Below are 27,761 nucleotides of genomic sequence, written 5' to 3'. Positions count from 1 at the left end.
CTCCAGTCCAAGTAGGTGCCCCTGGCAATATTAAGGAGATAAAAGGCTCATTCAAGGACTCAATTATTTTCCCTCACCACCATTCAAACTCTACTTAAAAAAACAAACACTAACAAAAAAACCCCACACAACTGTTTCAACTAAAGTTGGCTTCATCATCACTTAAGTGAAATACATGACTGGACTAGGCTGAGAGCATTCCATCCCAGGCACTGAGTACAGAGGCCTGGTATCCCTGTTTGAAAAGAAAACACCATGGAAGACAGAGACCTAGTGATGACGGAGTCTCTTATATGTGCATGCTCTCTCTCAATTGCTTGTCTTTTAGTGGGATGAGGGATAAAAGCAGGTGAGAATAGAAAACTGCCATGACTAGTCTTCTATGTCTTGGTTTCTTCCTACCCCTATCTCCAAAATATCACCACTCACCACCTGAGAAACTCAATAAGGTAGAGAAGGTCCAAAGCAGCAGCAAGTAGAAAGAGGAAAAGGGGGAAATTCCAGTTATCAACAGTAGATAAAGGTGACACATAGGAACGGGCCTAGCAGAGGAGTTATGGAGGGTAAGGGAGAGGTGAGTATAAATAACAAGTGGGTATAAGTATGCAGAGACGGTATTTTGCAGCACTAGGTGTTATTTTTTAGGGTTGGCAAGTCCTGGAGGCTGAAATTCTAAACCTCAAAGAAATATCATTTTGAATCCCAGAAAGTTAAAAGGTGAAGAGTCCTTCACAGACTTAAAGAGTCACACAGTTCTTAATCTTTTGTGGGTCACAAACCCATCTGAGGCTATGATGAAAGCTGTACATCCCCCCAAGACAAAAACAAAACACACCCAGACTCATATATAATTTCAGGGGCTTCACAGAGACATGGAAGCTCATCCAGAGGACCCTATCCAAGGCTGGTCCCTCAATTTTTAGATGGACAAACAGAACCAGAGGGTATAAGTCACTTGCCAAGGGCATATATTAAGTGTCAGAGTTCAGGCTGGGATTCAGACTTCTCAGCCTACACTATACAACCTGTCATCAAGTCAATCCTTTGCACCTCGGCTGGCTGCCTACATTCCAGAGCTATGCCCCAGTGCTTAGAAATGCACTTCTCGATGCTCTGATAGAACTGCTGCTGACCACACCCTCCTTCACAAATTAGAGCTTGTGGTCCCTCTAATTTGGCTCACACACAGCTGTAGGCTGCCTACAGCAGCCCTGGATCTCCTACAGTCATCCTGTGGCTGGCTGTTTAGCAGACCTTAGCCAAAGGAAGCATCACTTTTGTCCTAGTGGCCCACGTATGTTCTAAGTAGTAAGCCTGAATTGTTTCTGAGCATTCTTTAAAATTGAGAAACTCAACAAGGTAAGGAAGGTCCTTCTCATTAACACGTAGGTGTGCTCCTCTCCTTGCAACCTGCCAGTTCAAATCTCCTCCTATCCCAAACTAGACTACACTATCCTCTACTAAGTTAATTCATTCTGGTTGCTCCCAGATTTATCCCTATCTTTTAAACCTTAACCCTCCAGGCTACTTCTACCTCTTGTTGAGGAGAACCAACATTTCCTTGCTTGCAAAAATCATTTTCCTTTTTATTCTCTACTTTCATTATAGAGGTTTTAACATGTATTGTACACAATTCTGACAATCGTTGATACCTATAAAAGTCCTATATAAACCTACTCTTTTACTCCCTAAATGCACAACTTAGAAATCTTCTTACACCTGTTCCATCTTGTCAACATCCTCTTTCATCCCTGTCTTATTCTACTAATTACTCTCTTACTCAGATCACACTGGACCCTCCAAGGTACGTGTTTGTCTCTTACTAACATACTTTATAGGGCAGCGATAAACCGACTTACCTTACAACTAACAAGAAAACTTAGGGACCTCTTCTTTTATGAAACTTTCACAATGCTGAATCAATTTCCCCATTCTGTATCTAATTAATAGCAATTTTTAAAAAAGGAGTTTCTCCAGAGAATTGTTATTTTCTGTCTAGTCATCAGTCCATCCAACCAACCCCTCACTTGACTATTTTTTTATTGCCTATTAGGTGCTAGGTGGTGACAAAGTCTTTCCTCCCATGAAGCTTACAGTCTCACAGTGGAGACAGATTCTACCAACGGTTTCTGACAACTTAGCCACTTCAATTACTATAACAAATTCCCTTTCATTAACCTCACCAAAAATATCTCTCTCCCATTTAAAACTTCCCAATGCCTTCAATCATCCTATCTGGTCAAGGGCTCCCCTGCCCTTCAGGTTTCTAACACCCTTCTTTAGTTTCTATTGGCTTCAGATTGCTCATATCAATGTAATATTGCATGTCAATTTGACACCATTCCTCATCATAGATCTTCTATGTCTACTTCCTAGAACAGCCTCTCTTGCCTAAAGAAATGCCGCACCACAACCACCAAGCTGCTCAGATAAAAAACAAATAAGAAAACAGAATTATAGTACTGAAAATGTCCAGGAGTCATCCAGTCCAATCTTTCATTTTCCAAGATAAGGAAAGTAAGAACCAGAGAGGTAAGCTGCCTTGCCCAGTCACAAACCCAGAAAGTATCAATACCAGTGCTGAAACAAGGATCCATGTCTTTAACTCTAGTTCAAGTCCAATTTTATTTCACTATGTCACTTTTCCTTACTGTAATCTAGCTTTTCCTTCTTCTCCTATTGTGTATCTTTTTTAAACTAAAGTGTGTACTTCCAGGCACACAGTCATTTAAACAAACACACAAAAGTCTATATTCTTTACCCAAAGAGGACAGAAGAATCACAGCATCCCAAATTTTAAAGAGAAAGAGCCTTAGTGATAACCTAGACCAGTAATTGTCAAAAAAAGTTTAAAATTACAAGCACAGATTTTTCAATCTATATGGCTACATAATATGTACTCTCCACACCTCACCTCTTCCCTCCCCGAGAAAATCATGGCTTTATGGACCCATTATTTTATTCTTCATTCGTGCAGACTATGGGAAAGGGGATTAAGAACCTGTGACCTAATCTAACTTATTCGTCTGTCAGATGAGAAATCTCCAGTCCAGAAAAAGGAAGGTAAACCAGCAATTTAATATCAGTTTTAAGATAAAAAACAAAGGTTTCCTATGTTTCACATTTGCATGTTTTACACTGCTGGTATAGGTTTCTAAAACAAAGTCTTCAGGACAGAGCTTTCCACTACACAGGAAGCATAGGAACCTTATGAAGTGCCAGATGCCCTTGGCCGATTTGGCGTCTGGAAAGAAACATGGTAGACACCTCTGATAAGTCATCTCCTGGCTACACAAAATGCAGGGAAGAGATGCTTTTCTGGCCTGTCTCTAAGGTAAGACTCCTTGAAAGGGAGTTGAGAACCTGATTTTAGAGCTTGGAGGCGGATCAGAAGCATCCAACACCTTCGTTTTACAGACACATAAACCGTGCCACAGAGAGGGTAACGGACCTGGGCAAGGTCAGAGTGAGTCGGTGGACGAGGTAAGTCTAGAACTCCGGGCTCCCGATCCCTTAGCTGGCCGCCTCTCAAAGATGTATTCACTGCGTCCTGCTCAGAACATCTCCTCAGTAAGCTGACTACAGGCCTTAACTCACCGGCTTAAACACTGACTTAACGTTAAAAACGTGGAACTTCTGACACCCAGAGTGGGATGGGGTCCCAGAAGTTGGCCAGGCCAAAAGTCCCCATTTTGTTGAGAAAATCAAGACTCAGAGAGGGTTCCGTATCCTGGGATCTTGGACCAGATACAGGCAAGGTGGCAAACCCTGACACCAGGGCCTAGAAGGCCAAGAACCGCAAACCCAATCCCGGCTCTTCGGGGAGCTCTAGGCCCGAAAGGGGCCGAAGACCAAGAGCCCGAGCGGTCGGGGGCCGCAGAGCCCCATCCAGCCGCCTCCACCCGCCGCACGCACCCCGGGCTCTGCAGTCCGCCGCCCGCCCCCGGACCACCCGGCCGCCGCCTCACCTACGCCAGCCCTCCGTTTGTTGTAGTGGTGGAGGGAGGGAGAAACGCAACAGACACTTCCCGCGGCCCCCACCGCCAGGGCGCTTCCGCTTCCGCCGCCCCTCGGGCACTTCCGGAGTGTTGGTATCCCGGGCTAGGCCCGCTCCCCATGCCCATGCTGGGTGTGTGGCGCGAGCGTCCAGGCCCGGCAGCCATGTTAAGCGTGGCGTTTGAGAGCGGGCTGGGGGCGCGTCCTTCATTCACGTGACAGCGGCGCCACGCCCAAAGCGTCTAGCGTCGGACGCCGGATAAATGCTCGTGATTCTGTGGTTTGTTTTTTGTTGCCTTTGGGTGAGCTTTCGGTCTTGGCGTTTCTCTATTGTGAAGTAGCGAGCTAGGTTCCAGTAGAGATATTTCCAGAATTCGTTCACCTGAAAACAGAAAATCCTTTTTTTCGGGGGGGGGGGCAGTTAAAGATGTCAATGTTATATCAGCCCTTCCCTACTTTTGGGGCATTGTCTCTACACGTAATTTACAATATTTTATAGTTTCCAAGGGGTTTTCACGTCATTGTCTCATTGAAAACTCCCTGACACCGTGACGTATGGGCAGGAGTCAGTTTAACCCCTTTTTTTTTTCTTATAAAAATTATCTTCACAGAGGATATGGACTGAAAAAAAATGCACAACCTGGAAGTTGAGAATTATGTTTTATTCAGCGCACTTGCTGAGGACTTGAGCCCGGGAGACAGCCTCTCAGATACCTCCGAGGGACTGTTGTGAAGAGGTAAGGGAGGAACCAAGATATGTAGGAGATTTTGCAAAAGAAAACAAAAACAAAACGCAAAACAAAAACAGGTAGTCGAACATGAAAATATTACTGCTGATTAAAGAAAAAACAGACATGTCAAGTTAGTGACTTTAGCTCCTTTTTATGTATGAGAAGATGTGAGAATCTGGGTTTATTGAAATCATTCCTTTGATACGTACCATAAGTGTCTCGGGTCTGTAATCCTGTTTTTCTCCATCCTGAATCCCCTTAGGGTGCACCTTCAGGGACAGCTGCAGTGATTGATGGCTTGACGGCCACACCATTCTTTGTTAACTGAAATGGCAGGCAGCATTCGATGTCTACATAGGTAATTTCTCAGTGTCACACAGCTAGACAGAAACCCAGATTTTTACCCTCCAAATCCCGGGTTCTTAACCCCTAAGTACAGGTAACCCTTGCATATCTCTGGGATTAGGGGCCAAAAATTCACTTATAACTTTACAGTAGGCCCTCCGTATTGCAGTCCACATCTGCAGGTTCAACCAACCGTAGAGTACTCCCTCTGTGACCTTGAGATGTCAGCTCTAAGCCTTGGGTTTGTTAGGTAAAAATGGACATCATTGCAGTACCTGCATAGCAAACCACTGCAGAATTTAGTGGCTAACACAAATACTTTGTTAGGATTCTGTGAGTTGACTGGGCTCAGCTGGGCAGTTCTAGATTGGGGTTTCATGCATTTGAAGTTCGATGTCAGCTGAGACTTTAGTTAACTTTGGGCTCCAATGGAAGTTATATTGTAGGCAATTTAAGCTGTAAGCCCTCTAGGGACTCAGCTAGAACTATCCACCAGAGTGCCTACACATGGTCTTCTCCCTGTGGTTTGGATCTCTCAGGGCAAATCTCTGAGTTCTGATAGGGAACACTTGGAAATAGAGCAGAAAGTGAGCTGTTCCAAGCCGTACAGGAGGAAGCTTAAGGACAAGACTTCATATGATCTAGCCTTGGGAGTAGAAGTTACTTCTGTCACATTTTGTTGATCAAGGAATCTCCCCAGATTCAAGGGGAGATAAGGAAGATTCCTCCTCTTAATTGAACGAGTAGCAAAGAATTTATGGCCATCTTTAATTTACCACGCTATCTCATTTGTTTGTTTTTAACTGTTTGTTCTTGGAGGGATGTATGTAGATTTTATTAGCACATGCATCAAAAAGGAAGGCTGGCAGCCCCACCACTACAGTCTTGAGTCTGTACATGCATGATTCTTTACATGATTTCTTTTTAATTGTGGTAAAATACACATAACACAGTTTACCATTTTAACCAATTTTATGTGCACAGTGGCATTAAGTACCTCATTGGCATTAAGAATGTTTACATTGTTGTGCAACCGCCCTGCCATCCACCTCCAGAATTTTTTCATCTTCCCTAATTGAAACTCTATGCCTGCTAAGTAACAACCCCCACCTGCCCACCACAGCGCCTGGCAACCACCGTTCTACTCCCTGTACCTCATATAAGTGGACTCGTACAATATTTGTCCCTGTTTGTTTGGCTTTTTTCACTTAGCATAATGTTTTTAAGGTTCATCCATGCTGTAGCATGTGTCAGGCTTTTCTTTTTAAGGCTGAATAATATTGCATTGTATGCGTGTATTATATTTTGTTTGTTCGTTCATCCATCAGTGGACACTTGGGTTGCTTCCCAAACGTCTGTTGTGAATAGACATTTGTGAATAATGCTTCAGGTAATATTAGTGTGCAGATATCTCTTCTAGATCCACCTTTACATTCTTTTGGATATATACCCCAAAGGGGGATTGCTAGATCATATGGTAATTTTTAATTCTTCCATAGCAGTTGCACCATTTTACAATCTCACCAACAGTGCAAGGATGCCAATTTCTCTATCACCTTTCTCTCATTTGTGTTTTGTGAGGTAATATTTGTAATCCACTTAAAGAGTGCCCGGCACACAGCAAATAGTCCGCAAAGGTTAGCTGTTACTGTTTGACTCTTCAGAAGCCTCTTTTTCTTCCTTCTTCTCAGCAGTGTTTGAAGTTGCAAGGGCTGAATACTTAGCATGTGATATTCTTAGCATGAAGTTCACTTTCAAAAGCATCATAAATTTTCCCAAGTTACATAAGGAAATGCTGTGAAAGGATGTTGTACGTAGGTATGTGCACAGGGAATCAAAGTTTCAAAACCAAACACAAGGTGGTAGATTAGGCACGCGCACACACGCACACACACAAAAGGAAAAAAGAAAAGAAAAAGCTGCTTAGGAGGCTTTTATAAACATGAGGTCGGGGTGAGCATAAAGGAACAAGGCCCTTGTTTATCATTTTTAATTTGGACCATACTGTTCAAGATCAAGGTTATGTCACGAGAAAGTGAAAAGATTTAGAATGAAACTTCAGAAACTCAAAAAGCTTTCTTTTAAATAATTAGCCTTGGTACTTCCCTGGAGGTTGAATGGTTAAGACTCTGTGCTTCCACTGCAGGGGGCACGGGTTCCATCCCTGGTCGGAGAACTAAGATCCCGTGTGCTGCGTGGTGCGGCAGAAAAAAATAACAAATAAATAAATAGCCTTACTGTGTTTTCCCTGTCACTGCATCTAGTGCTGATCTTTTAGCCTGATCTCTAGAGGTGTGAGAGTAAATAAGTTATTATTTTTTTAGAAAAAAAGTTGTTTGAAATGCCAAGAGCTATTTACCATCAGCCAACGTTTACTAAGAGACTACATGGGACCTGGGAATATGTTAGACAGGGCTGCAGAGATGACTAGGAAACAGTCTCTGCTCCTAGGCAATCTGGGAGACATCATCTACAAGAACACTTAAGTGAAATCTGGGAAATCCTGGCACAGTGGAATGTCAGAATGCCCAAGCAGCACAGAAGACACTGAGTGAGTCCAGGCTCTATGCAGCTACACTTGAAATAGTAATTACAAACACCCTGTTCAGCTCATTTTTCCTTCCCCCATGAGCTTCTCTGTCACTACTTCTTAATTGTGTCTCTGTATCATCATCCTGGCTCTAGTGTCTCTCTTGCAAATTCTTATTGTTTTGTATTTTTTTAATCACAGTGTCTCTCTACCAACCCTTTTAAATACATGATTATATTTAATCCCTATGAACTCTGTAAGTATTGCTTGCCCCATCTTACAGGTAATGTAACTCAGGTTCAGAGAGGTTAATTATTTTGCTAAAGCTCACACAGCCAGTAAGTAAAGAGAATCGTCGTGAAATTTTCCCTGTCTTGCTTCAAAACCCATATGCCTCCTGTGCAATCTTGTAATTTTTCCTCCAACTAACAATCTGATTAATCTTCCTAAAGCACACTGGGTAATGTGTCAATGGCTCATTTTTCCTTCAACTTTAAACCTTGAAGTATACCTTTTTAACTTGTTAATCAGACTTCCAAGGCCCAGTATTCATTGGTTGCAGCCTACCATTTCAATCTCATTTTGCTTCACAAACATCATGTCCTATGTGCACACAGGACTCACTGTTTCCCCTCATACACCCTGTGACTCTCCTGACCTTGACTAAATGAGCAAGTTGCCCCCGCTAAAAGTAGAAGGTGAATCAACCTCATCCAGCTGTTACAAGGAAAGAAATGGAAAGTGCTGGTGAACTGGGCCCTGCTAGGTGAGCCCAATGCTGAGATGGAAACTGATCTTCCTTAAATTCCAAAAGTAGCAGGTAGAAAGCAGTTGTAGTTTTCAAAAGCTTGTTGCATTTGGAGCCTGGCATGGTTCATTAATTCATTCAACAAATATTTTTGGGGCGAGGCATTGGACTAGGTGCAAGGGAACAATTATGATAAGTGGATATGTTTCTACCTGCAGTTTGGTAAAGGGAGACAATCAAATAAACATCCAGGTGAAACAGTTTCTCAAACATAAACAGGGGGGTGGGCACACAGTTAAGTTTAGTTGAATGAAGGGATCAAGGAAAGGATAAATACACTCAGTTTTTGCTTTTAAGCACTTCAGTTGTTTAACAAAATACCTTCACAAGTAAATGTTACAACTCTATTCAATTAAACATAAATATGGCAAATGACAACTTTTCAAAATGCCAATAACATTTACAGTCTTAATAAAATTTTTATTCTCAAAATTCTAAATTTAAATCAATAATTAAAAATTTCAAGTTGGAATCATAAGATTCATCCATCATATTCTTTACTATGCTACATTTTCTTAAAATATAAATATTTTAAATTACAATTATTTGTAGACTGTTTCTTAACCCAAACTACAATATAGATGTGATTTAGTCCTCATTTCTGTGCTTATGTTTAATCTTTTGGAGGTTATAAGACACTTACTTAAAAAAATTCAATTCCCTGTACTGGGGGGTTGCAGTTGCATATTGATGGGGGGGGTGGCTAAGCCCCATGATTTCCCTTCTTCCCACCCCCAACCCTTTTCCTTTTGGCTCTTGAACTATGAGAACACCTTCCTGAGGTGGTAGCAGCCATTATATCGTCATGTAGATGGAGTCTATGGGAGATGATGAAACCAGCATGTAATGAAATTCATAGACTAGCAGAGGGCAGAGGTGGAGAGTAAGACTCCTGGCATTGCTTAAGTCTGGGGATACTTCGGTGCTTGAATTAAGACCCACCGTGGGGGCTTCCCTGGTGGCGCAGTGGTTGAGAGTCCGCCTGCCGATGCAGGGGATACGGGTTCGTGCCCCGGTCTGGGAGGATCCCGTGTGCCGCGGAGCGGCTGGGCCCGTGAGCCATGGCCGCTGAGCCTGCGCGTCCGGAGCCTGTGCTCCGCGGCGGGAGAGGCCACAACAGTGAGAGGCCCGCGTACCGCAAAAAAAAAAAAAAAAAAGACCCACCGTGGATCCTCCTAATTGCATGAACCCACACAATTCTTGTTTGACCTAAGTTTCAGTTAGATTTCATCACTCTTAACCAGAATAGTCCTAATATATTTCCTATGCTGTGTTAGCCATTAATCTCCTCTATTATTCCAAACGTTCAGAAAACGTTTGTTACCCTGAATAGCCTTGAAAGTGCTTGAGGAGTGAAGGAAGATGGGGAGAGTCTAACCTGCACCAAAGTGGTGGAGAATGAGGTGTCAGTATTAAAAGGTGAAATGAGGGGCTGATGGAGAGCTCTGCACAATTAGGCATACGGAGCAAGAAGTAACCATGAGAACATAAATGCCCTGGGGTCCTCTGAATTTGGGAGGACACCAGACTGCCCATGGTTTTTGGGCCAGGATGTTAAATGATTTTGTATGGGTATGAAAGTGTATTTTCCAGAAGCTTTAGCTTCTGGGTGACATTTCCTTGCCTTCTACCAAGATAGTAAAGTGTTTCAGCTCCTGGGAGTACCATAACTTATTATGATACAAATAGGTTAAATAGTTAAGTGTGGTAAAGGCAGAAAAATAGCAGGGGATTGAGCTCTGGGCAGGCCTGAGGACAACCTCAGATTCAGAGGAGGGAAAAATGGCATCCAGAAAGGGTAGTGTCAATGCATGTTGTTTTTGCTTGACTTCTTTCATTTCTCCTGGCAATAGTGCCTCAATATTCCTTTGGGGAACAGTTCTTTATCCTCTTCTAGTCCACGTAGCAGGGCTGCCTCACCCCTGGCTCCTGCAATGCCTTGTAAATCAGTCCATTTCAATTTCAGTAATAGTTAAGCATGCTTGTAGCACTAAAGACTGATTCAGCAGTCTTATCCCAACTAGTCTAATAAGCATCAAATCTTTTGTTTTGAGAAAGGAAAGTTCTCTTCTACTGAAGTTGTAACTCTAGAACTGCCAGTGTCTACCACTGCGACGGGAACGGGATGGGGTGGTCAAAGCCTGAGAATGAAGACGACATCGAGGAGAGCATGGATGGATCCAAAACATGGAGAGAGAAAGATTCTGGCAACATTTTTTGAGGCTCCGTATCTAGCCATGCCTGAATTTAGAGATTCCTCTGGACTTTTCAAATACAGATACCATGGAAATCCTCCCTGCCTCCCCTACTTCGCTTCACATCCCCCCACCCCCCTTTTAAAAAATTCAGTCACTGAGTTGGATTTTCTTTTGGGTGTTATTCTTCCAAAGAAGTTCAATATGCTACGTGTAGTTTCCCCACTAGAGGGTGTAGCTCACTCACTGTACCAGGAGCAAGCCTTGAGAGAGGTGATGCTGGCAGGCAGGCATTTGTTGTTAGACCTGTTGGGACTGTGCAGGTCCCAGCCACAGAGGTCACATTGCGGATAGGGCCCTTGTCTTAGAAGACCTGGGAGATCAGTCATGTTACCAAGTCCAAGCTCATACTGCTCACTGCATGACAGGCCAAAAAATCAAGAGATGAGGTGTTGGGGCAAGGAATAGCAACTTTATTTGGGAAGCCAGGAGACCTAGAAGATGGTGGACTAGTGTCCCAAAGAACCATCTTACCCAAGTTAGAATTCAGGCTTCTTTTATACGAAAAGAGGAGGGAGTGTGACTGGTTGTTGCAAACTTCTTGGTGCCAGAATCCTTTGTGCTTCCAGCTGTCCACATAGGTCAGGTCACAATGTTCCTGTAAACTTCTAACAAGCCAATGTTATTCTCTGTTCTGCAACTTTTTATTTCTATACAAATAAAAACTCTTATACCTTTAAAGGTCAATCTTGGAAGGCAGAGCCTTGAGAATGGGCTATCATGTACATTTCAAGTTTTTTCTTCTCTGTTACAGTCAGATGACCAAGGCAAGGAAATGGAATAGGACCAGGGTACCAGGTGAAAACTTCATCTCAAGAACAATGAAGCTTCCTTAGTCATGAACAGAAAAAGGTAAGGGCAGGAATGGCAGATAGATTTTGTCATCCATGCCAAATCTGATAGACACAGCATGCTTGGATTGCTATGTTGAGAAAGATTTTTGAAACCATATTCAGCTCTGGAGTATACTGACATTGTTTATTGATATCTGGTGTGGGCATGGGGAGAAGCAGGAGGGTTGGATGTGATAGATGCTTTCCATCTATGGGTAAGATGTTTCTCAGTAGGAGTACTATTGGCATTTTGGATGGGTCCCTTCTTTACTATGTGGGACTGTCCAGTGCATCGCAGGGCCTTCATCCACTGAATGCTAGTAGTACCACTCCAGTCACTGTGACAAGCAAAAATCAAATCCCAACATATTTTTAAACGCCTCTTACAAGAACAGTACCACTCTACTTGAAAATCATTAGATTTGTCTAAGAGTGACTTGACTTGGACTCACCTGAGAATTTTTTTTTTTTTTTTTTTTTTACAAATTTAATCAGTTATACATATACATATGTTCCCATATCCCCTCCCTTTTGCGTCTCCCTCCCACCCTCCCTATCCCACCCCTCCAGGCGGTCACAAAGAACCGAGCTGATCTCCCTGTGCTATGCGGCTGCTTCCCACTAGCTATCTACCTTACGTTTGGTAGTGTATATATGTCCATGCCGCTCTTTCACTTTGTCACAGCTTACCCTTCCCCCTCCCCATATCCTCAAGTCCATGCTCTAGTAGGTCTGTGTCTTTATTCCTGTCTTACCCCTATGTTCTTGATGACATTTTTTTCTTAAATTCCATATATATGTGTCAGCATACAGTATTTGTCTTTCTCTTTCTGACTTACTTCACTCTGTACGACAGACTCTATGTCCATCCACCTCATTACAAATAGCTCAATTTCATTTCTTTTTATGGCTGAGTAATATTCCATTGTATATATGTGCCACATCTTCTTTATCCATTCATCCGATGATGGACACTTAGGTTGTTTCCATCTCCGGGCTATTGTAAATAGGGCTGCTATGAACATTTTGGTACATGTCTCTTTTTGAATTATGGTTTTCTCAGGGTATATGCCCAGTAGTGGGATTGCTGGGTCGTATGGTAGTTCTATTTGTAGTTTTTTAAGGAACCTCCATACCGTTCTCCATAGTGGCTGTACCAATTCACATTCCCACCAGCAGTGCAAGAGTGTTCCCTTTTTTCCACACCCTCTCCAGCATTTATTATTTCTAGATTTTTTGATGATGGCCATTCTGACTGGTGTGAGATGATATCTCATTGTAGTTTTGATTTGCATTTCTCTAATAAGTAAAGATGTTGAGCATCCTTTCATGTGTTTGTTGGCTGTCTGTATATCTTTTGTGGAGAAATGTCTATTTAGGTCTTCTGCCCATTTTTGGATTGGGTTGTTTGTTTTTTTGCTATTGAGCTGCATGAGCTGCTTATAAATTTTGGAGATTAATCCTTTGTCAGTTGCTTCATTTGCAAATATTTTCTCCCATTCTGAGGGTTGTCTTTTGGTCTTGTTTATGGTTTCCTTTGCTGTGCAAAAGCTTTGAAGTTTCATTAGGTCCCATGTGTTTATTTTTGTCTTTATTTCCATTTCTCTAGGAGGTGGGTCAAAAAGGATCTTGCTGTGATTTATGTCATAGAGTGTTCTGCCTATGTTTTCCTCTAGGAGTTTGATAGTGTCTGGCCTTACATTTAGGTCTTTAATCCATTTTGAGCTAATTTTTGTGTATGGTGTTAGGGAGTGATCTAATCTCATACTTTTACATGTCCCTGTCCAGTTTTCCCAGCACCACTTATTGAAGAGACTGTCCTTTCTCCACTGTACATTCCTGCCTCCTTTATCAAAGATAAGGTGACCATATGTCCGTGGGTTTATCTCTGGGCTTTCTATCCTGTTCCATTGATCTATCTTTCTGTTTTTGTGCCAGTACCATACTGTCTTGATTACTGTAGCTTTGTAGTATAGTCTGAAGTCAGGGAGCCTGATTCCTCCAGCTCCGTTTTTCGTTCTCAAGATTGCTTTGGCTATTCGGGGTCTTTTGTGTTTCCATACAAATTGTGAAATTTTTTGTTCTAGTTCTGTGAAAAATGCCATTGGTAGTTTGATAGGTATTGCATTGAATCTGTAGATTGCTTTGGGTAGTAGAGTCATTTTCACAATGTTGATTCTTCCAATCCAAGAACATGGTACATCTCTCCATCTATTTGTATCATCTTTAATTTCTTTCATCAGTGTCTTATAATTTTCTGCATACAGGTCTTTTGTCTCCTTAGGTAGGTTTATTCCTAGATATTTTATTCTTTTTGTTGCAATGGTAAATGGGAGTGTTTCCTTGATTTCACTTTCAGATTTTTCATCATTAGTATATAGGAATGCCAGAGATTTCTGTGCATTAATTTTGTATCCTGCAACTTTACCAAATTCATTGATTAGCTCTAGTAGTTTTTCGGTAGCATCTTTAGGATTCTCTATGTATAGTATCATGTCATCTGCAAACAGTGACAGCTTTACTTCTTCTTTTCCCATTTGGATTCCTTTTATTTCCTTTTCTTCTCTGATTGCTGTGGCTAAAACTTCCAAAACTATGTTGAATAAGAGTGGTGAGAGTGGGCAACCTTGTCTTGTTCCTGATCGTAGTGGAAATGGTTTCAGTTTTTCACCATTGAGGACGATGCTGGCTGTGGGTTTGTCATATATGGCCTTTATTATGTTGAGGAAAGTTCCCTCTATGCCTACTTTCTGCAGGGTTTTTATCATAAATGGGTGTTGAATTTTGTCAAAAGCGTTCTCTGCATCTATTGAGATGATCATATGGTTTTTCTCCTTCAGTTTGTTAATATGGTGTATCACATTGATTGATTTGCGTATATTGAAGAATCCTTGCATTCCTGGGATGAACCCCACTTGATCATGGTGTATGATCCTTTTAATGTGCTGTTGGATTCTGTTTGCTAGTATTTTGTTGAGGATTTTTGCATCTATGTTCATCAGTGATATTGGCCTGTAGTTTTCTTTCTTTGTGACATCCTTGTCTGGTTTTGGTATCAAGGTGATGGTGGCCTCGTAGAATGAGTTTGGGAGTGTTCCTCCCTCTGCTATATTTTGGAAGAGTTTGAGAAGGATAGGTGTTAGCTCTTCTCTAAATGCTTGATAGAATTCGCCTGTGAAGCCATCTGGTCCTGGGCTTTTGTTTGTTGGAAGATTTTTAATCACAGTTTCAATTTCAGTGCTTGTGATTGGTCTGTTCATATTTTCTATTTCTTCCTGATTCAGTCTTGGCAGGTTGTGCATTTCTAAGAATTTGTCCATTTCTTCCAGGTTGTCCATTTTATTGGCATAGAGTTGCTTATAGTAATCTCTCATGATCTTTTGTATTTCTGCAGTGTCAGTTGTTACTTCTCCTTTTTCATTTCTAATTCTATTGATTTGAGTCTTCTCCCTTTTTTTCTTGATGAGTCTGGCTAATGGTTTATCAATTTTGTTTATCTTCTCAAAGAACCAGCTTTTAGTTTGATTGATCTTTGCTATCGTTTCCTTCATTTCTTTTTCATTTATTTCTGATCTGATTTTTATGATTTCTTTCCTTCTGCTAACTTTGGGATGTTTTTGTTCTTCTTTCTCTAATTGCTTTAGGTGCAAGGTTAGGTTGTTTATTCGAGATATTTCCTGTTTCTTAAGGTGGGATTGTATTGCCATAAACTTCCCTCTTAGAACTGCTTTTGCTGCATCCCATAGGTTTTGGGTCGTCGTGTCTCCATTGTCATTTGTTTCTAGGTATTTTTTAATTTCCTCTTTGATTTCTTCAGTGATCACTTCATTATTAAGTAGTGTATTGTTTAGCCTCCATGTGTTTGTATGTTTTACAGCTCTTTTCCTGTAATTGATATCTAGTCTCACAGCATTGTGGTCGGAAAAGACACTTGATACAATTTCAATTTTCTTAAATTTACCAAGGCTTGATTTGTGACCCAAGATATGATCTATCCTGGAGAATGTTCCATGAGCACTTGAGAAAAATGTGTATTCTGTTGTTTTTGGATGGAATGTCCTATAAATATCAATTAAGTCCATCTTGTTTAATGTATCATTTAAAGCTTGTGTTTCCTTATTTATTTTCATTTTGGATGACCTGTCCATTGGTGAAAGTGGGGTGTTAAAGTCCCCTACTATGATTGTGTTACTGTCGATTTCTCCTTTTATGGCTGTTAATATTTCCCTTATGTATTGAGGTGCTCCTATGTTTGGTGCATAAATATTTACAATTGTTATATCTTCTTCTTGGATTGATCCCTTGATCATTATGTAGTGTCCTTCTTTGTCTCTTCTAGTAGTCTTTATTGTAAAGTCTATTTTGTCTGATATGAGAATTGCTACTCCAGCTTTCTTTTGGTTTCCATTTGCATGGAATATCTTTTTCCATCCCCTTACTTTCAGTCTGTATGTGTCTCTAGGTCTGAAGTGGGTCTCTTGTAGACAGCATATATATGGGTCTTGTTTTTGTATCCATTCAGCCAATCTGTGTCTTTTGGTGGGAGCATTTAGTCCATTTACATTTAAGGTAATTATTGATATGTATGTTCCTATTCCCATTTTCTTAATTGTTTTGGGTTCGTTATTGTAGTTCTTTTCCTTCTGTTGTGTTTCTTGCCTAGAGAAGTTCCTTTAGCATTTGTTGTAAAGCTGGTTTGGTGGTGCTGAACTCTCTCAGCTTTTGCTTGTCTGTAAAGGTTTTAATTTCTCCATCAAATCTGAATGAGATCCTTGCTGGGTAGAGTAATCTTGGTTGCAGGTTTTTCTCCTTCATCACTTTAAGTATGTCCTGCCACTCCCTTCTGGCTTGTAGAGTTTCTGCTGAGAGATCAGCTGTTATCCTGATGGGGATTCCCTTGTGTGTTATTTGTTGTTTTTGCCTTGCTGCTTTTAATATGATTTCTTTGTGTTTAATTTTTGACAGTTTGATTAATATGTGTCTTGGTGTATTTCTCCTTGGATTTATTCTGTATGGGACTCTCTGTGCCTCCTGGACTTGATTAACTATTTCCTTTCCCATATTAGGGAAGTTTTCAACTATAATCTCTTCAAATATTTTCTCAGTCCCTTTCTTTTTCTCTTCTTCTTCTGGAACCCCTATAATTCGAATGTTGGTGCGTTTAATGTTGTCCCAGAGGTCTCTGAGACTGTCCTCTGTTCTTTTCATTCTTTTTTCTTTATTTTGCTGTGCAGCAGTTATTTCCACTATTTTATCTTCCACCTCACTTATCCGTTCTTCTGCCTCAGTTATTCTGCTATTGATCCCATCTAGAGTATTTTTTATTTCATTTATTGTGTTTTTAATTGATGCTTGATTCGTCTTTAGTTCTTCTAGGTCCTTGTTAACTGTTTCTTGCATTTTGTCTATTCTATTTCCAAGATTTTGGATCATCTTTACCATCATTATTCTGAATTCTTTTTCAGATAGACTGCCTATTACCTCTTCATTTGTTAGGTCTGGTGGGTTTTTATCTTGCTCCTTCTCCTGCTGTGTGTTTTTTTGTCTTCTCATTTTGCTTATGTTACTGTGTTTGGGGTCTCCTTTTTGCAGGCTGCAGGTTCGTAGTTCCCGTTGTTTTTAGTGTCTGTCCCCAGTGGCTAAGGTTGGTTTAGTGGGTTGTGTAGGCTTCTTGGTGGAGGGGACTACTGCCTGTGTTCTGGTGGATGAGGCTGGATCTTGTCTTTCTGGTGGGCAGGTCCACGTCTGGTGGTGTGTTTTGGGGTGTTTGCGGACTTTTTATGATTTGAGGCAGCCTCTCTGCTAATGGGTGGCGTTGTGTTCCTGTCTTGCTAGTTGTTTGGCATAGGGTGTCCAGCACTGTAGCTTGCTGGTCGTTGAGTGAAGCTGGGTGCTGGTGTTGAGATGGAGATCTCTGGAAGATTTTCGCCGTTTGATATTATGTGGAGCTGGGAGGTCTCTTGTGGACCAGTGTCCTGAAGTTGGCTCTCCCACCTCAGAGGCACAGCACTGACTCCTGGCTCCTCAATTTGGGATGATTTGTTGTCTATTCATGTATTCCACAGATGCAGGGTACATGAAGTTGATTGTGGAGCTTTAATCCGCTGCTTCTGAGGCTGCTGGGAGAGGTTTCCCTTTCTCTTCTTTGTTCCCACAGCTCCTGGGTCTCAGCTTTGGATTTGGCCCCGCCTCTGCGTGTAGGTCGCCGGAGGGCGTCTGTTCTTCGCTCAGACAGGACAGGGTTAAAGGAGCAGCCTCTTCGGGGACTCTGGCTCACTCAGGCCGGGCGGGAGGGAGGGGCACGGAGTGCGGGGCGAGCCTGCAGCGGCAGAGGTCGGCGTGACGTTGCACCAGCCCGAGGCGTGCCGTGCGTTCTCCCAGGGAAGCCGCCCCTGGATCCCGGGACCCTGGCAGTGGCAGGCTGCACAGGCTCCCGGAAGGGCGGTGTGGACAGTGACCTGCGCTCGCACACAGGCTTCTTGGCGGCGGCAGCAGCAGCCCCAGCGTCCCACGCCCGTCTCTGGGCTCCGCGCTTTCAGCCGCGACTCGCGCCCGTCTCTGGAGCTCCTTTACGCGGCGCTCTTAATCCCCTCTCCTCGCGCACCAGGAAACCAAGAGGGAAGAAAAAGTCTCCTGCCTCTTCGGCAGCTCCAGAGTTTTCCCGGACTCCCTCCCGGCTAGCTGTGGCACATTAGCCCCCTTCAGGCTGAGTTCTCGCCGCCAGCCCCAGTCCTCTCCCTGCGCTCTGACCGAAGCCCGAGCCTCAGCTCCAGCGCCGCCCGCCCCGGCGGGGGAGCAGACAAGCCTCTCGGGCTGGTGAGTGCCGCTCGGCACCGCTCCTCTGTGCGGGAATCTCTCTGCTTTGCCCTACCCAGGTATGTGGGGAGTTTCTTGCCTTTTGGGAGGTCTGGAGTCTTCTGCCAGCGTTCAGTAGGTGTTCTCTCACCTGAGAATTGATCTAGATCTTCTTAAGTTCTTCAAGACTAACAGGAAAAAGTGAGGATTTTTCTTTTAGAACCTGAGAACAGACTTGTTACCAGTAGTGGAATAGGAATTGAAAATGGAGATGGGAATGAAGAGTCTCTAGTAAAGGGAAGAAGATGCTTATAAGGACAGGAAGTCAGGCAGAACCTGACAGCAGGTGATTAATATGTCATCCCTGGTTGGGGAAAGGGTAGAGGGAGCCTCAGCTGTTAGGGAAGGGGTATCCCATTAAACATCAGTGTTATTTGGGGTACCCCCATTCCACCTTAGCGTTCCATTGTCTTTAGGTGTTTCCTTAGGTCAGGAGTGTTGTCTTTATATGACAGTTCTCAGGGAGCTGCCCCCTACTTTGTACCTCTGAATCCACTGAATATTATCACCCACATTAAATTATTTTTGGAACAAGTTAGCATATAAGCCAATGAATGAATAAATAAATGAATAAACTATTCCCTACCCCTTAATTTAAGACTTCAAGTATCACCTATTTTCATATTCTTTATACTCCTGTCAATGCGCCTGCAGAGAGAAGTGCGAAAAGAGGGTTTGAACAACAGGCATGGTATTGTTGCCACTTTCAAGTTTTGCATTTGTCAAAGACCACGAGGAGCACTTTAGTTGGACAAATTGGGTTTATTATTCATCACCACGAGGGAGAACACGCATGGAAGCCATAGGGTATCTCAGTAAAAGGATACTAGGAAGGATTTACTGTAGGATTTGGGATTATTAGGTTGATTTAAGGAAATTTTAAGGAAGACTGGCTTTGCCCTGGATTGGATGCTTTTAGGAAGTGAGAGTAATTCTATGATTTGGTATCTTAAAAAGTCTTATATAGAAGGTGGGAAGAATAGCCACAGGCTAAATTGGTAAAGAAGCAACAGTCACTCATATTAGCCTAGATAGGGGATGTTTGGTTGTTTGGATAATGATTATGTTTTGCCTGTGTTCAGGTGTAATTATGGAGTAATATTGTCTTTGTCTTGATTCATCATGGTTGCAGAGCAGCTTTGTTGGATGTTCATGTTTTGTGAAATTGTTTATGTTAAACAGGAGAACATCAAGGCCTAGCTGTGAGTAGAAGGCCAAACTATAGCAATGCCACGGTCAGCTCCTGGATGTCATGGGTTGCTTTTCTCTTTCTCATATTTTATTATATTTTTTAATCATGTTTTCTTGCTCCCTCACTGGATTGTAAACTGCACAAGGGTACAGACTTATTTTGATTACCATTGAGGACCCAGAATCTAGCCAAGTCTCTCAGTTTCTTAAGTCCTTAAAGAATATTTACTGAATAAACGAATGAATTGTCCAGTTTGCTTACCAGACTGTGAGTTGCTTAAACTCAGGGGTCACTTCCTACTCAGCTCTGTATTTCTAGAAACAAACACAATTCTGGTGCATCTCATTAAATATATCTTAAGTTAAAGAGGAGCTTTCCATAGGATAAGATTTATTGATTTTTTAAAAATAAGAAAATATAATGAATTCCACTTTTTGAAGGAAAGATGATGCTTGATTCAAATCGGTTCACTCATGACGAACAAAGGCAAATCACTTCACATTCAAGATTTTTTGGCCTTCTGACATTTTCCACTGTGTTGAATTGTAAGAGTGAGGTGCAGAGCTCTAAGAGAAATTGATATAAATATTTAGTGACAATTTGTATGAACTACAACCTTTCTTCCTTCTACTCTGGCTGTACTATTATAGGGATTTTAAGCAAAGACAGGTCTTGATTTGTAAACTCTTAACTTACAAATAACCTGGAACTACAAAGATTTGCCTCTCCCCTCAATACTCCCTTCACTCTGGAGACCCCTCTACTTTGTAATCATGGTGAAATATTCTTAGAGCTTTTACCAAATGTATAAACTTGTATGTGAAGTAGGGGGAAGGGAAAACAATGACTCCCTGAAGAACCATGGGAAAATCTTTTAACTTTTCTGAACCGGAAGTTTCTTATTTGTAAAATCACCATAATTATGGTCAATTTGGGTACCTACTGAGATAGGCTCTTTGAGGCTTATAGTGAAAGTGCTCTATGAACTACAAACAGGGAGGATTCATATTGTGGGGTGGCAAGGAGCATAATGGTCAAGAAAAAGATAAATACAGCAGTGAGGAAAACGTAAGTGAAAATATTTGTCTTCAGCAGAAATGTAATAACAGCAGCAAGCCAATTACGACATTTTGTGTTAAATTATAGTCAGTGGACTTTTGTTATTGCATTTTTCTTGAAAAAGTGGTCCATTAAAAAAAAAAGTAACAGTAGCCACATAGGAAATAAACATTGTTCATCTTCTGTAAATACTTCCTATTTGACTTGGGCAAAGCAATTAACTTTGGAGTCTTTTCTTATTATGTGTAAAAAGGGAATAAGCCCATCCCTGCCTACCATGCAGTATTGGTATGGGTTTCATAGGTGCCCTGTTTAGGAAAATACTTTCTAAACTCTAGCAGGCTGTTAATTATATACCTGTATTACTTATAGTAATAGCCTGAGAGTAATAGTATCTTATTCTTTTTTTTTTCCACTTTACCTGCACCTAGCACAGTGCCTGGAACTTACTAGGTGTTTATTAAAGATTCATGAAACAAATGGATAAATAATGAGAGATTGTTTTAAAAAATTCTAAGACTCTGGCCAAATAAAAGATTCTAATCAAGATAATGTGAAGTTAAGCTTGAGGGCTCTGAATGTTAGATTTCTGGAATTGTTTCTTGGTTTCTCCCCTCATGAGCTATGAGATCTTGAATAAGTCCCTAAAATCTCCAAACCTCAATTATAAAATGGGAGTTAATACCAATACCTACTTCATAGGATTGTTTTGAACATTGAATGAGATAATTCCTATGTAGCATCAAGCACAGTGCCTGACATATAATAAACATTAAATTAAAGTCAGGTGTATTTATAAGTTTTCAAAAGGTCCCCATCATGTAGTCTCTTTAATATTTTATATTTTGGTATATATGTAATATATTTTCAAAAGTCTGATCATACTGTATACATCATTTTATAATCTTACATTTTCTCTCTTTTAACTTAACATTGTATCATGATGGTTTTTAGAAAATTTAATGTGTAAGGTCTAGTGGAACTTTTAAAAAATCATTTATGGCTTAAAAAGGATGAGCCTTTAAGCAAAATGTTCAGCCAGAGAGTTTTGGTGTTCTCAAGCAGATCAACTTTCTGACTGCCTCAGGATGCAGAAAGAGAGTATCAGACAGAACCTGAACTGGAGCCTGAAGGATGGAGGCACATGTGTTGTCAGTGTAAACGTATGCTTGACCCCCTCATCTTATTATGTACATGCCCTGGCCTCACATTTGGAATGCCTTCATAATCTGAAAAGAAAGCAACTATAGGCTAAAGAAGATACTGTGAAAGTTGGGAACTCAAATAATTCTTATGTGTGAAATCTCTGAAACTGCTGGGCATGAGAAGCAGAATGGATTTCTCAACTGGCCTGGGACAAGAAGAAGATTCTCACGAAATAGGTGTACTAAACATCAGGGAGAGGCATGGACAAGGATGTTTAAGTGGCAGTACCATCCTGGGAAAAGGAGCAGATTTAATTTGAGAAAACTGTACTTCCCTTCAGTCCTGTTACTGTCTTTGGAGATGCTAAGAACTATTTGGGAAATAAAAACCTTGGAAAATACTGTATTTCCTGCCAGTAAATTCAGAGGTCACTGGGGCATCTACATTTTTAGCATTACTATGAGCAGTGACACATTTCCTTCTCTAACTGTTAGGAACTATTAATTACAGATATGCTATAAATTATTGAAACTAATCATCTATTGTTAGAATACTTACTTTTCCCTTGTATGTTACTCTTAGAACTATTATGCTAAACAGATCTGTACATTATTCTTTGACAACACCTTTAATACTTTCTGTAGCACTCACAATAGCCAAAACAATTTGAGAAAGAACAAAGTTGAAGAATCCACCTTCCTAATTTCAAAACTTACTGCAAAGCTACAGAAATCAAGACAGTGTGGTACTGGCATAAGGATAGACATATAGACCAATGGAATAGAATTTAGAGTCCAGACATACACCCTTATATTTATGGTCAATTGATTTTCAACAATGATGCTAAGACGCTTCAGTGGGAAAGAGTAGTCTTCAACAAATGGTGTGGAGACAACTGGATATCCACATACCAAAAGTGAAGTTGGATCCTCTACCTCATACCATATACAAAAATTAACTCAAAATGGGTCAAAGAGATAAGTGTAAGAGTTAAAATTATAAAACTCTTGGAAGAAAACACAGGAGTAAATCTCTATGACCTTGGGTTAAGCAACGGTTTCTTATATATGACAATAAAAGCACAAGCAACAGATAGATAAATTGGACTTCATCAAAATTAAAATCTTTTTGCTTCATAGGACACCATCAATAAATGAAAAGATAACCCACAGAATGGGAGAAAATATTTGCAAATCTATATCTGATTAGATACAAGTTCCTTGTATCCAAAATATATAAAGAACTCTTACAACTCAACAATAAAAAGGCAAATAAACTGATTAAAAAGTCAGCAAAGAGTTTGGATAGAAATTTATCCAAAGAAGATATACAGATGGCTAGTCAGTCCGTGGAAATATATTAAATATCACTTCTCTCTAGAGAAATTCAAATTATAACCATGAGATGCCACTTCACATCGACTAAGATGGTTGTCATAAAAAAGATGGACAATAACAGATGTTGATGAGGTTGGGGAGAAATTGGAACTCTCACACATTGCTGGTGAGATTGTAAAATGTTGCAGCTGCTTTGGATAACAGTTTGACAATCCTGTGAAATGTTAGACATAGACTTACTATATGACTCAGAAATTCCACTCCTAAGTATATACCCAAGAGAATGAAAAGATATGTCCACACAAAACCTTGTATATGAATATTCACAGAAATATTATTTATAATAGCCAAAAAGTACATACAACCCAATGTCCATTAATGGACAAATGGATAAAAACAATGTGGTATAGCCATACAATGGAATATTACTCAGCCATAAAAAAAGCATAAATAACTGATACATTGTACAGCATGGATGAACCTTGATAACCTTATGCTGAGGGAAAGAAGTCGGAAACAAAAAGCCACATATTGTATGATTCCATTTATACTGATTGTCTAGAATAGGCAAATCCATAAAGGCAGAAAGTAAACTGGTGATTCCCAGGTACTGGGGGGATGGTAGAATGGATACAGGTTTATTTTTGATGAAAATTATTCTGAAGTTAGATAGTGTTGATGGTTTCACAACTCTGTGAATATACTAAAACCAGATTATATACTTCAACAGAGTAATATTAATCCTGCTTTTAAACTAAAACCCTAAGGATAAATTCTTAGCACTGAGAAGTTACTTTTCATTTCCCTGAAACCTTGGGATCCCAGGAAAGTGGGTAGACAGTAAGTTTGAAGAAAGGATGGAAGTAAAGAGCTAGTAATAAATTTGGGAGAAGGGGTAGCAGTCACCTGTACAGTTTCTCTTTCCTCTAAGGAATGTCAGTGTGTTCCATGGAATTATCATGAGCACTCCCTTGGAGGCCTATAAGGTGAGGTTTTGAGACTGTCTGGAAGATACTGTAGTACTGGCTGAAGATGACTATGATACAGGTTTTATGGTCTGAGTGAAGGAAAGACTTGGTAAATATGGAAGGAGAACTAGGGGCTAGGTATGAAAGCATGTTGATGGTAAGATGACAGCTATTCTGGTCTGTCCGAGACTGTCCTGTTTTAGCACTCAAAGTTTTGCATCCCAGGAAAACCCTCAGTCTCAGGCAAACTGGGACAGTTGGTCCTCTAGTTAGAAGCAACATAACAAGGACATTGATGGTCTCCTATGTGATAGGTATTATGCTAGGCTCCCTTTATGCATTATCTTTTTCACTTCTCACAGCCAACCTCTCAGGTAATTACTGAGGTTAATTATCTGGCCTAGATCATAGTTTAAATAGAAGAGCTGAAATTCCAATTCAGGTCAATAGGGATCAGTCTTCACTCTTAACCACACTCTCAATTCTGAGAGATTGAGTCCATACAACAAGTGATAAAACTAAAAAAAAGATAACTTATAAAGGGTTAAGTTTAAAAATGCTTTTTATACCCATTATCACTTTCATTCTCCCCAAGAACTCATTCATTCAATAAGTACTTACAGTGCTTATGAGGTACTAGACATTGTGCTGAGTACTATGAATAAATCAAAAACCTGCCTTCTGACTTCATGGAGCTTAAAATTAGGAAATAAAGAAATAGAAAAAAGGGGACTTTCTTGGTGGCGCAGTGGTTAAGAATCCGCCTGCCAATGCCGGGGACACGGGTTTGAGCCCTGGTCCGGGAAGATCCCACATGCTGCGGAGCAACTAAGCCCGTGCGCCACAACTACTGAGCCTGCGCTGTAGAGCCTGTGAACCACAACTACTGAAGCCCTCGCACCACAGCTACTGAAGCCTGCATGCCTAGAGCCCGTGCTCCGCAACAAGAGAAGCCACTGCAACGAGAAGCCCGTGCAGCACAACAGAGAGTAGCCCCCACTCGCTTCAACTAGAGAAAGCCTGTGTGCAGCAATGAAGACCCAAAAAGCAGCCAAAAATAAGTAAATAATTAATTAATTAAAAAAAGAAATAGAAAATAAAGTGTGAGTTATAAGAATTATGAAGGAAACAAGCATATTAATGTGGAAAATGTCAGAGATAAATCTGTGTTAGGTAGGATGCTCAGGGAAGGCATCTGTGAGGAAGAGATACATAGGCTGAAACTTAAATGAAGAGGAAGAACTAGCCCTATGAAAATCATAGGGGAAACATTCTTATGTTTGTCCAAAGGTCCTGAAGCAGGAAAGAGCTTTGTGCATTTGAAAATATTAGGAAAGAAGAGTCAGTGTGGTCAGAGCATATTTAGCAAGTGAAGCAGTAAATATAATCTCATATTTGTAAATAAGAACTCAGGGTTTGGAGGAGTTATGACATTTCCCAGTATCACTTAACCACAAGGGCAGGACTCAACCCAAGATCTTCTGACTAAGTACTGAGACTTGTTGCTTTAATTGTTATCTTGAAAAGGGCGATTTGTCTGACAGCTATGATTTTCAAACATTTTAGGAACAAAACCTTTTTCACATAAAACCTCATATTGAAACCTAATGTTCAACACTGATAGAGGGAGGCTTCTCTGCTGGAGTTGGAGGTGGGACTCAAAATCTCACTTGTTGAGTCCCTGTTACCCCACGCCCCTTGTATTCAACCAGCAGAACTGAAACTCCAATGACGCTGTTTTCAGTTTAGAGGATCACATCTTAAGGAGTTCACACACATTTTCCAAAATATGTAGAAGTGTTATCAGTCAGCTACACATTAGATTCTCAAAAGAGGGTTCTGTTTGGGGATTTTGGTTTTCACTTACATGTTCGCAAAGCAGTACACGCAGGAGTTAGAATATGTAACATTATTAGAAGCACATAATGGGCTGACTCTTATGGAGCATATGTGTTTCCGTTGTATAGCCTTCTTTTGATAATGATGGCACGGAATGTCCTAAAACAAAACTCATAGGTCAGACTCTCTACCCAGCATGATCTCTTAATGGCTTCTAATGTAAGTTCTCGGGTGTTTTGTGCAGAGAGGAGATAATGATCAACTATGTCTTCTTTTAGACTTCAAACACGAAAACTCTTAAATTCAACAGCCAGAGTCTTTGGAATTTTCTCTCTGAAAGGCAGCTGAGGCTATTCAGCCCTAATCCTTGACTATTTTGTATCTGTAACTTCTTAGAAGGGAAGTAGATTATTCTGGGAAGTGGAAATAATGACTATAACCATTGTCCAGGTGCCTCTGGAGTCATTTTAGTTCATCAGAATCCACCCTCCTTTATTTAACTCTTGTGCCTGGATTGGGCTACCCTGTGTGGTCCCGCTCTGGCACTGGCTATAGTTGGGGATTAGGAAACTGGAATAGTGAGGGAAGAAGCTACCAGCTTCAGATTTTACCAGTATCTCCCCCATTTTATCCTGATTTCTTCAATATTACCAGAGTTGGAGTAAGCTGGTTTTAGAGGAACTTGAGTGACAGAATAATTTGTCTGTAGGCAACAGGGAGACTTGGAAAGTTCATGAGAACTGTATAATGAGCAGATTAGGAATGAGCTGCCACAATTCTCTACTCCATAGGTTCAGATCACAGTCTATCCATGTGTCCAGTTTTTTAGCGTCCTGCCCTGTGTACAAAACTTCAGTGGCTCCCATTACTTACAGTAATGTTTCTCAGATTTCAGTCACTTGGTTCATGATTCCTTCTGAATTCATATGCCATTTTTCTTTAATTGGCTGCCTTTTTAAACTTGGCTAGTCACCTTAGATTGGTCCTAAGCATGAATATCCATGATATCTTGAATTTGAAGTTGTACTTATAGTTTTTCTAACACACATTTTAAAAAGCTATAATTATTGCAGTAAAAGATATTCATTGGCATATTAACTACAATCATCACTAATACTATAAGAAGGTACTCAAATCACTCTTTGGGAAATACTGTTTTTGTCTCTTATCTCATCTTTTAATGATTAAGCCCATATGGTTTGTTTGGGAAGGATTTCCCAAAGAGTTGATTCTTTAGTGTGTTCCTAAAGAATGAAAATGACTTCTAAAATTGGATAAAAGTATAGAAAGAAGGATAATTTAATTAGAGGGAATTACAGTACAAAGACAAACGGGAATAGCAGGGACCCCAAAATGGTTTAAGTTAGCTAGAACCTAAAGTGAGATAAGGGGAGTTCTCCTTTTAGGGACAAAGAGGCTGGGTCAAGGAGGATATGCAAAAAGTTTACCCTAAGGGTAGTAGGAGTCCTGCTTTAAGGAGGGTGGTGTCTCAATCAGATTTGCATTTTAGTAGGCCCATTCTTATGGTTGTGGAGAAGATTAGTGCAGGGATTGACAGATTTTTCCTGTTAAGATCCAGGTAGTAGATATTTTCCAATTAAAAGCCATACTACAATCTCTGTTGCTCAGCTTTGTTGTTGAAAGCAGCCAGAGACAGTATGTAAACAAATGAGTGTGCCTGTGTTCCAATAAAATTCTATTTTCAAAAAGTGGTGGCCGTGGTTTGCCAACCCCTGGATCAAACTAAGTGCAAGGAAATCGTTAGATGGCTCTTGAAATAATATGGACAGAAAGTCAGAAGGGCTTGAGTGAAAGCATCAGCAATGAATTTAGAGGGAAGAAATTTATTAAAAAACAAACATTAGGA

The 27,761-nt window shown here is 40.7% G+C and overlaps 1 protein-coding gene and 1 long non-coding RNA gene across 10 annotated transcripts in view; one reads left to right on the top strand and one right to left on the bottom strand.

Moving 5' to 3' along the window:
- Positions 1-4,056, bottom strand: part of FBXO38 (F-box protein 38) — a 55,119-nt gene extending 51,063 nt beyond the window's left edge. For 4 of the 9 annotated variants that reach the window (XM_060093594.1, XM_060093598.1, XM_060093600.1 and 1 more), the window contains exon 1: positions 3,452-3,802. The gene's annotated coding sequence lies outside the window, so the exon portion shown is untranslated. Of the gene's footprint in view, positions 1-3,451; positions 3,803-3,968 lie in introns of those variants that run through there. The other 5 variants (XM_060093601.1, XM_060093599.1, XM_060093602.1 and 2 more) reach the window with 3 other exon arrangements.
- A 560-nt stretch (positions 4,057-4,616) lies between these two features.
- LOC132485512 (uncharacterized) overlaps positions 4,617-27,761 on the top strand; it is a 70,556-nt gene continuing 47,411 nt past the window's right edge. The window contains exons 1-2 of the long non-coding RNA XR_009531415.1: positions 4,617-4,733; positions 11,420-11,517. This is a non-coding gene — a long non-coding RNA (uncharacterized LOC132485512). The remainder of the gene's footprint in view (positions 4,734-11,419; positions 11,518-27,761) is intronic.

The sequence above is a fragment of the Mesoplodon densirostris genome, chromosome 3 (genome assembly GCF_025265405.1).
Source record: "Mesoplodon densirostris isolate mMesDen1 chromosome 3, mMesDen1 primary haplotype, whole genome shotgun sequence".
Lineage (NCBI taxonomy): Eukaryota > Metazoa > Chordata > Mammalia > Artiodactyla > Ziphiidae > Mesoplodon > Mesoplodon densirostris.
This window is presented reverse-complemented; position numbering and strand designations above follow the sequence as displayed.